Below are 10,465 nucleotides of genomic sequence, written 5' to 3'. Positions count from 1 at the left end.
ACTTGGGTGTCCGTTTGTGGTGATTTTTTTTTATTTTGGGTATTTTTTCAAGATCTACACGTTTAACATGCTCATATGCACATTTGAGAAGTTTAAAACTTAAAAATATACCAAAAGATGTCTTAAACATGAGGTGTGTTTGCACTTTTGTATTTTTTACAAGTGTTACACTTCACAAATGTGCATATTAACATGTCAAATGTGTAGATCTTGAAAAAAATACCCAAAATCAAAAAACAAATCACCCCAAATGGACACCCGAGTGAAAAATTATGTCTCTTGCAAAAATTGCATCGAGCACCATTGAGCCACTATCGAGCTACCATCGAACCACCATCGAGCTAAGTCAATTTTTCATGAAAAATCATAATTTTGAAGGTCCCATCGAGCTGGCATCGAGCACCATCGAACAAGGTCGATTTTCTGCAGATTTCAGAGTTTCAGATCTGAAAAAAATCGCAAAAAAAAAACAAAAAATCATGTTCAAATCTATTCGAAATATAATATTTAGTGTGGTGGTGGTGTTGGTGGTGGTGTGAGGTGAGAGAGAGTGAAATAAGAGAGAGAGAGAGAGAGGGAAGAGAGAAGAGAGAAGAGAGAAGAGAGAAATGAGGAGTGAAAAGTGAGGAAGAAATGGTAAGGGTATTTTGGGTAAAGTACAAAAAAATAGCATTATTTTGAAAATTTTAATATGCCTAGCATTTTTTTATAATTATAGCATTTATCAAGCATATAAAGTGAGATTTCCCTTTGATAATATTGGGGTTTTTAAAATATTTTTTTTTACTCATTACGATAAATTGATCAAAATTCCATTTAATTATATTTTGGTGTTCAAAAATAATTTAGACAAATATTAGTTTAATTTTAAAGGATTTATTTTGGCAATTAAGGGGTAAATTAATAAAAGAAATTAATTAACTAAATATTTAATAATTAATTAAATAAATTAATATATTAAAATCAGATTTGTAAAAAAATGAAGGAAACCCTACATATTTTAAAAACTCTCTCAGTTTCTCTCTCCTCCCCATCCGACCCTCTCTCTCGTTTGTTTCTACCAAGAACCCTGATGACCACTCCAGCCACCACCTCTGTAGACGCGTGACACCAGGAGCATCGCAAGCCGCTGAATCCCCCAGCCCCATGAGCTCAACAACACACGTGCCGTCCTCCAAGCAACTAGCCAATTGAAGTTCCGCCGCCGTCGACACTTCCAGACGTCTTTTCGGCGAGTTCCAACCTTATTTTGGCTGGTGAGTGGTACAACTGAACTCAGGGCTTCATGGTGAACAAAACCCAACAAAGGTTTATGTCGCGGGATTTCACTTTGGGAGCTCATCAGAATCTCGGCAATTCTGAGATGTTTTGGCTTCAATTCGACCACCATGTGTCTTTCCAAGAGAACCACCGCCACCACGGTGCTCCCCGAGACTTGGGCTTCGAAGCCCAATAGTCGTCGGAGCCCCGCCGTGAGTCTTGGGCAGCCACCATTTTTGGTACCCCGGAGTTCATTTTGAGCTCCAAAGCTCACCATCGAGCTCGTATCGCTCTCCCGAGCGTTGGGTATAAATTCTAATCCCAAAATTTATTAATTTGAGTTTTAGAAATTAAATGGAATTTAGGAAAATTATTGTGTGATTTTGTGTCTAGTTGTTTGTTATGGACTGTATTAATGGGTTATATTGTTCTGTGATTTATCTGTGCTCTAGGACTGTATATATGTTGTTTATGCAGGTTTTTAAAATTTGGAGATTTCTAGTTTGCAGTAGTTATGTTGCCCGAATTTCTAGAAAAATTAACGGACTTGTATTGAGTTAATTTCATAAATGTTTTTGTTATTTTAGAATTTATTTAGAATAGTGGTTTTTTAAAGATTATCAATTTATGTTACGAATATGAAACTTTGAGTTTGTGTTTTTTTAATATCGCTTGAGGCTAGAAAAATATTTTATTAGGTTTTATTATGAGCGGTATATTATTATGATCTATTAGTATGATTTTCATAATTAGATCAAAGTTGTTATCAAAGGAAAACCATTACTATGGATTTTGAAAGAAAGATCAACTTAAGGTTTTAATGTATTGACGTGATTTTATAACAATGTCATATTTAGTCAAGAGGAAATTGCTGCTGTACAAATTATCACCACAATTTTTATAGTATGAATTTTTAAATAATATTAGAAATTATTATTTTAATTATTATGAATTATGAAATAATAAGCAAACAATTTCCAAAACTTGTTGATTAAAGTTTTATGAGTATGAGCCTTAGGCTATTTTATTATAATCACTTCAAATTATGATATGTGATATGGGTACTAGTATGAATTAATGATTAATATTAAGAAATTTATTTTGAAAATTATGGATTTTAATTCTAATTGTATAGTTCACCAAGGATAATTGTTATATTAATATAATTCTCTTGCAATAATAGAGATGAAATTTTCTTATAATTATTTTGAGTGGAGTTGGGGTAATTGTTTATGAATTATGAGAAATTATTTACGAATAAAGATTTCGTCTATGGATATCTCTATTATTATCGCTAAGGATTATGTGCTTGCTGAATTGCTAACTATTATCATTATTACTCTTATCCTTATTATTATACTGGGAATGACTATGAAATAATAATAAATTAGTTGTTATTATCATCTGGTTTTGAGTTTCTTTAAAGGTGAGGGATTTTATGAAACAATATTTAATATCATAGCCTCTACCTAATACTGCTTTGATAATATACATGGGTTATTTATTATTATATGTACTAATATTATTAATAGTTTGACTTGGGTCAGTACTAATAATAATGAGAGTTTTGTTGATATGCTTATTAAGTGGTTATGATTTTGAGGTCAGAACTACTATTAGATGATAATTAATATTATCATTTCTATAATATATCATTTTGGGCATGCACTAAGTTTAATAGTGTATATTTTAGTGAGTTAGTAATTAACTCAATTTTGATCCTTGATATGATTCAAGATTCTGGGAAAAGATTTGGGTGATAACTCTATCGCAATCTTATTTATTGATAACTTCATTTCAGGGTCATTTTAGAAAGTATTTTTATGGTAATCTTGAGTGTTTATGTGTGTTTTGTGCAATATTACGTTTTTGTTTCTCTTTGTAGTAGGTTCGTGTGATGAATCATGAGAAAAATGCAAAATGAAGTTAAATGGTGGAAAAATGAGGCTTTTGGTGGTTATTGGACTAAAAAAGATACCAAGGATGCTTAAAGGATCGTTTTTGAGGAAGAGAGATGAGCTGAAGGATTAAATCCGAGAAAAATTGAATTAAAGTCGCGACTTGGACTTTAGAGTCACGACTTGAGGTGACGTCAGAGACGTATATGTTGCTGGATAGAATTAGTGTCGCGACTTGGGCTTACAAGTCGCGACTCAAGAGGAGATAGAGGCCTAGCTAAGGGAAAACGCAGACACGGGCCGCGACTTGAGAAGCTGAAGCCGCGGCGTCTAAAGGCATTATACTAAAGGAAAAGGGCCCAAAATAGACACGACTGCGACTCAAAAAAGGCCAAGTCGCGGCCCGCACAAGGAAAAACTCATAAGCTTTTAATTTTTGTACTATAAATTCGTGTTTAGGGATTAATTAAGTCATTAGGTCAGTTTTTAATTACGTTTTTTAGAGTCTAATTGTAGTTCTTAGGTTAAATATTCTGCAGTTTCATATTTTTATTTCTTCTTCAAGTTTATGGATAATTATTTTGTTGATTTAGTCATGTCTGATATGAACTAAATACTTTTTATCTAGTGTTTAATGTAGTCACTTGGATTTCAATCTAATTGAATTATGATATTCTTTTGATTTTTCTCTATTCTAATTTATATAATGTGTGTTTAATGATAGGAAATATTTGATCATTATTTGCTTGATTTAATGATTTTGATTCAAAATTCGAAAGATGAGAATTGAATATGCCATCATTATATAGACGTAGGTTGCATATTTGATGATGTACCTGTATCATTTGTGTATAATTAGTAGAATGAAAAGTTGATGAAATTAACACTCTCATAGTGATTTAAATCTTTTAGTTAGTTGTTTCTTTTAAAGTATTTTCATATTTAAAATTAAATTCAAAAGTCAAATTTTTAGTTGCTAAATAGAAATTTAAAGAACAATTAGTGGTACTTGGAAGATAGTCTTTGAGGGAACGATACTTTACTTATCATATATTACTTGAATCGATTGCGTGCACTTGCGTATATATATTTTCATGACCAAGATTTTGGCGCCGTTGTTGGGGACTTAATTTCCAATATCAAAGTTAATTGTTATTTGTTCTAATTTGGTTGTATTGTTTTATTTTATCTTATTAATGTTTAACATTTATTCGGATCAAGACTTTATTGTGTTTCGGAAATTGTTGGTATATGCGAGGAAGTAGACAAAAGGAGATTATATCAATAGATTTGGAAATTGAAAAAACGTGCAGACAGAACCGAAAAATAAAGAAAAGGTTGGAATTCACCATGGCTGAAAACGTGAATAATGGTGTGAACAATAATGCAAATATGGGTAATGCAGCTGAGGTAGATCCCCCGCTAAGGAATTATGTACCTACTATTACAGGGATACATTCAAGTATTCGACCTCCTACTGAAGAGGCGAATAATTTTGAAATAAAACCCTTAATTATTCAGATGGTACAAAACTGTGTTCAATTTGGGGGTTACCAAATGAGGATTCAAATCTACATATCACAAATTTTTTGGAGTTATGTGCTACATTTAAGATGAATGAGGTTAGTAATGATGCTGTAAGATTGAGACTTTTTCCATTTTCACTAAGGGGTAGAGCTAAGAGTTGGTTGAATTCATTACAAGTCAACTCTATACTTACTTGGGAAGATTTGGCTCAGAAGTTTCTTAGTAGATATTTTCCTCATGCTAAGTCAGCCTGAATAAGAGGAGAGATTAACAATTTCCATCAATTGGATGGGGAGTCTTTGTATGATGCATGAGAACGATTTAAGGAATTACAAAGAAAATGCCCACATCATGGAATTGAGAAGTAGTTGTTAGTACATACTTTTTATAATAGTTTGGGGGGAAATACAAAGACAGTTATAGATGCAACATCTGGAGGAGCGTTTATGAGAAAAAGCGCTAATGAGGCATATGAGTTGTTGGAAGAGATGGCTATGCATAATTATAATTGGCATACTGAGCGAGTGAATAAGAATCTAGCGGGAGTCTTAGAAGTTGATCCAATTGCGCTCTTAACCGCTCAAGTAGCATCTCTAACTAAACAACTACAACAAACTAATCTCCCCGCACAAGCAATGCAAGTACAGAATGTCATGAGTTGTGAGATTTGTGGACGACCTCATTCTTATGAACAATGCCTGAACACAGCTAGTTGCTCAACTGATGTGAACAACATGCCCTTGGAACAAGCACATGTTATAGGTAATTATTCAAGGCCTGTACCCAATACTTACTCAAATTCCTATACACCTGCCTGGAAAAATCATCCTAATCTGTTATGGAAAAATAATCAAGGGTTACAACCACAATATCCACAGCACCCACCTCAACAACCACCTCATCAACCAACTTATGGATTACATGCTAGACCATATTATGATCCAATCCCACGCCCATCTCATCCATCACCTCCTCAAATGAACCCACCAACAATTCAGCCAGACCAATTAAATCAATTCATGACAGAGACAAGGTCTTCTATTAGAAGTTTGGAGACACAAATATGTCAATGGGCTCAATTGTTTTCTTGTAGACAACAAGGAAATTTGCCTAGTTCTACAGAGGTAAGTCCTAAAGAGAAATGTCAAGCAGTCACATTGAGGAGTGGGACTAAGTATGGAGGAACTACAGTGAATTCATCAGGGCAGAATACAGAAAAACAAGTTACTAGTTCCATTCAAGAGGAGGTTACTAAAGACCTTCCAAAACCAGAAAAACCAAAATATTTTGAGCCCACAACAAAAATTCGATATTCTCAATGGTTTCGAAAGGCTAATCTTGACAAACAATTTTCCAAATTTCTTGAGGTATTTAAGAAACTTCACATTAATATCCCTTTTGCAGAGGCTTTAGAACAAATGCCAAGTTCTGTGAAGTTTATGAAGGAAATATTGTCTAATAAGAGAAAAATGGAGGATTATGAAACTGTTGCATTAACTGAAGAGTGTAGTGCAATTATTCAAAAGAAGCTTCCTCAAAAGTTAAGAGATCCAGGCAGCTTTACTATACCTTGCACCATTGGAAACATTCATTGAGAAAGAGCTTTATGTGATTTAGGTGCAAGCATAAATTTAATGCCATTGTCTGTATTTAAAAGACTTGGTTTGGGAGAAGCTAGACCGACTACTGTACTCTTCAATTAGCTGATCATTCTTTAACTCATCCGAGAGGTATTATAGAAGATGTTCTAGTAAAGGTAGATAAGTTCATTTTTCCAACGGAATTTATTGTATTAGATATCGAGGAAGATGAGGATGTGCCTATTATATTAGGACAACTATTTTTAGCCACTGGGCAAGCATTAATAGACGTTCAGAAAGGAGAATTGAGGCTTGGAGTACAAGGTGATGAAGTCGTTTATAATGTTTTTAAAGCTTTAAAATATCCTTCAGCTAGTGACAGTTGTTTTTGTGTTAATGTATTGGAGGAACCAATTAAAGGGGTTGAGTCTATTAAAGATCTACTGGAGTTGAGTTTGATAGAAAGTCCCGAAGAGTGTGCTGGTATTGAAGCTGGTGAGTATGTTAAGTGGTTGAATTCATTAGGGCAAATATATATACAAAAATATGAGGAATTAGGTCAAGTGCCTGAGAGACCTCTTCCATCCATTGAGAAGCCACTAGTTCTTGATTTAAAAACCTTACCTGATCATCTTAAGTATGCTTACTTAGGTGAGAATGATACTCTCCCAATTATTATTTCATCTTCTTTATCTGAGATTGATGAAGAGAAACTTCTGAGGGTATTAAGGGCTCACAAATTTGCAATTGGATGGACTTTAGCGGATATTAAAGGTATTATTCCTTCGACAATAATGCATTGTATATTAATGGAGGAGGATAGTAAGTCTAGTATTGATGCTCCAAGGAGGCTAAATCATTCAATGAAAGAAGTGGTAAGGAAAGAAATTCTTAAATGGTTAGACGCTGGAGTAATTTACCCAATATCTGATAGTGCTTGGGTTAGTCCTGTTCAGGTAGTTCCAAAGAAAGGTGGTATGACGGTAGTTAAAAATAATAATATTGAACTTATTCCAACGGGGTGGAGAATTTGTATTGATTACCGTAAATTAAATAAAGCCACCAGGAAGGACCATTTTCCTTTACCTTTCGTTGATCAAATGTTAGATAGATTGAATGGCCATCCTTATTATTGTTTCTTGGATGGATATTCCGGATATCATAAAATTCCTATAGCACGGGAGGATCAAGAAAAGACTACCTTCACATGCCCTTATAGAACATTTTCCTTTAGGAGGATGCCGTTCGGGTTATGTAATGCTCCTGCCACCTTTCAAAGATGTATGCTGTCAATTTTTTCAGATATGGTGAAAAATGTATTGAAATCTTTATGGATGATTTTTTAGTTTTTGGACTTTCTTTTGATGGGTGTTTGCTTAATTTGGAAAGGGTTTTGAAAAGATGTGAGGAGTCAATTTAATTTTAAACTGGGAGAAATGTCACTTCATCGTGACAGAAGGAATGGTCTTGGGCCACAAAATTTCACGCCATAGAATTGAAGTAGATAGGGCTAAAATATCAACAATAGAAAATTTACCTCCTCCAGTATCTGTTAAAGGGATTCGAAGCTTCTTGGGCCATGCTGGATTTTATAGGAGGTTTATAAAAGATTTTTCAAAAATTTCAAAGCCCTTATCTACCTTACTTATGAATGGTGTGGTATTCAATTTTGATTCTGAGTGTTTAAAGGCATTTAATACATTGAAGGAAAAACTAGTCTCAACTCCAGTTGTTGTATCACCAAATTGGGAAATTCCTTTTGAATTAATGTGTGATGCTAGTGATTATGCAGTAGGAGCAGTTCTTGGACAGAGAGTTGACAGGGTATGTCGAACAATTTCTTATGCTAGTCAAACCTTAAATGATGCTCAATTAAATTATGCAACTACTGAGAATGAATTACTTGCTATAGTCTTTGCATTTGACAAGTTTAGGCCATATTTAATTGGTAATAAGGTGATTGTTTACACAAATCATTCAACTATTAAGTATCTTATGACTAAAAAGGATGCTAAACCTCGCCTGATTCGATGGGTTTTACTATTTCAAGAGTTTGATATGGAAATTCATGATAAGAAGGGGATAGGAAATATAGTTGCTAATCACTTATCTAGATTGGAAAAATAAGAAGAACATAGTGCGAAAGAAGAGTGAATTGATGAAAATTTTCCGGATGAACAATTATTTTTAATTGAATGTGAAGAGAAGTGTGGATGCTGAAAATTCTACACCGGTAAAAGACCCACATCTCATGTCTAAGGTCCCTGGGAGGTCCAAAGCAACCATGTCTGAAGTCCCTTTGATCCCTCGAAGCAGTGCTCAAACACTATGAGGGTGGAGATATGAAATGAAGCATAGGCTAATAATGCATAAGCCTCACTCAATACCACTTGCCTTGGGCGAGCTCACTCTGGGTGCGCCTTGCACGGATCAACCTTGCTCCAAATGACCACTTCGCCTCAGACACCTACAAGCGTCTTGCGCACCCCAGGCGTCTTGCGAGCCTCGTCGCCTCGCACGCCCACATGGGTCTCGCGTGCCCTGATGCCTCACAAATGCCTCGTGCACCCAGGCATCTCGCGAGGCCGCGTCGCCTCGGACGCCCATGAGTGTCTCGCGCGCCCCAGGTGCCTCGCGAGGACTCTTCGCCTCGCATGCCCATGAGTGTATCGCGCGCCCCAGGCAGCTTGCAAGGCCTCTTCGCCTTGCACGCCCATGAGAGTCTCACGTGCCTCAGGCACCTTGCGAGGCCTCTTCGCCTCGCATGCCCATGAGTGTCTCGCGCGCCCCAGGCACCTCGCGAGGCCTCTTCACTTCGCACGCCCATGCGTGTCTCGCGCGCCCCAGGAGCCTCGCGAGGCCTCTTCGCCTCGCACGTCCATGGCGCCTCACGGGTGCATACGGCACCTCGCGGGCGCATATAGCGCCTCGCTCCCATGTTGCCTCGCAGGTGCATATGGCGCCTCACGCCTCACGGGTGCACATGGCGCCAGGACCTTCCTATGTACATGAGAAACATTGAACCTCGCCTCTGAGCATTCATGAAAGAGGCCATGGTCTCGCCTCCCCACGTCCGTGCGAGATCTTACTAGCCTCATTGCATGCACCACCCACCTCGTTGAAAATGCCCTACATCACTTGCTGAGGTTGGGGCCACCAATGAGGTACACCCTTTCTAGTTAGCCAATTGGGACCTCTTACAAGGTACAAAGTCTGGAACTCGATGAATATGTGCAAGGGGAGGACTAACTCACAGATAGAGGAAATACCCCGCGATGATTTGGTATCAGTTTAGAATATAGAAGGCCAACCAAGTATGTCGTTCAAGGTAGCCCACAAGAGACAAGAAGTACGAACAAGGTACCTCAAGATAGGTACATGCATGCCTGCAAGGATCAATGCACAGACCTAATACCTATACTCGACAAGTAATGGTGGTAGAGGGTAGTACGAGGAGTGGTAGCACCACCTCCACGCCTCTGACATGCGCCAGAGCTGACCACCACTATCCCAACACCACTACACCTGATACCACTCTCCTGACAATTTACTTGTGTACGATCTGGTCCCCTGGACCACAATGTATCAGGGGCCATTAGAGCCTACTATAAAGGGAACCCCTCTTCAACATTGAGGGGGGTTGGAAAAAACACTGTAGCATTATACCAAGAGAAATACAAGTTCTTTTCTCCATTTTTCTTTCTGCAACTATCTTTTAAGTTTCTTATTAGATTCGCCTTTAAGCTATATACTTTGATTTTTCTAACTTAACTTCGTTGGCGAGTTCTCACCGTCAACCGTTTTGGCGCCGTCTGTGGGAAGAATAAGTGTCAGGCCACTGTTCTTCCATTGATTCCGACAGGAAAAAATGCCAAGATGTTCTAAACGACTGAGAGAGCCACGAGAGGTGGAGGTCCACCTTGATGGAGACCAGCTGTAATGCCCCAAATTTCCTAATAAGGTTTAGGACCTTGATTAGGAGGCCGGGAGGGCCATAATTGCTTTATTATGTTATTAAATGATAATATGCATGTTTAGGTGTATTAAATATGCATGTGAACTCATTTCTGAGTAATAGGGTGATTTTCATATTTTGGCCATTTTGGGCATATTTGGCATATATGTGATATGTGTGTGGTGCTATATTATTATTTGGTTATGCCAGGGTTACCCAGCACAAGACGATCCTAGGAGGTAAGC

At 37.1% G+C, this 10,465-nt stretch overlaps 1 long non-coding RNA gene and 1 other non-coding gene across 2 annotated transcripts; one reads left to right on the top strand and one right to left on the bottom strand.

The window, feature by feature from the left end:
* The first annotated feature begins 979 nt into the window (after positions 1–979).
* On the top strand, positions 980–3,850 carry LOC133782388 (uncharacterized). Its single transcript, XR_009870480.1, has 2 exons — positions 980–1,566; positions 3,146–3,850. It is a non-coding gene; the product is annotated as an uncharacterized LOC133782388 (long non-coding RNA).
* A 1,088-nt stretch (positions 3,851–4,938) lies between these two features.
* LOC133787508 (small nucleolar RNA R71) lies at positions 4,939–5,043 on the bottom strand. The gene has a single exon (XR_009872526.1). It is a non-coding gene; the product is annotated as a small nucleolar RNA R71 (small nucleolar RNA).
* Positions 5,044–10,465: the final 5,422 nt, after the last annotated feature.

Source organism: Humulus lupulus, chromosome 6, assembly GCF_963169125.1.
Source record: "Humulus lupulus chromosome 6, drHumLupu1.1, whole genome shotgun sequence".
Classification (NCBI taxonomy): domain Eukaryota; kingdom Viridiplantae; phylum Streptophyta; class Magnoliopsida; order Rosales; family Cannabaceae; genus Humulus; species Humulus lupulus.
Note: the sequence above shows the minus strand (reverse complement) of the source record. Positions and strands in the feature narration are given on the sequence as shown.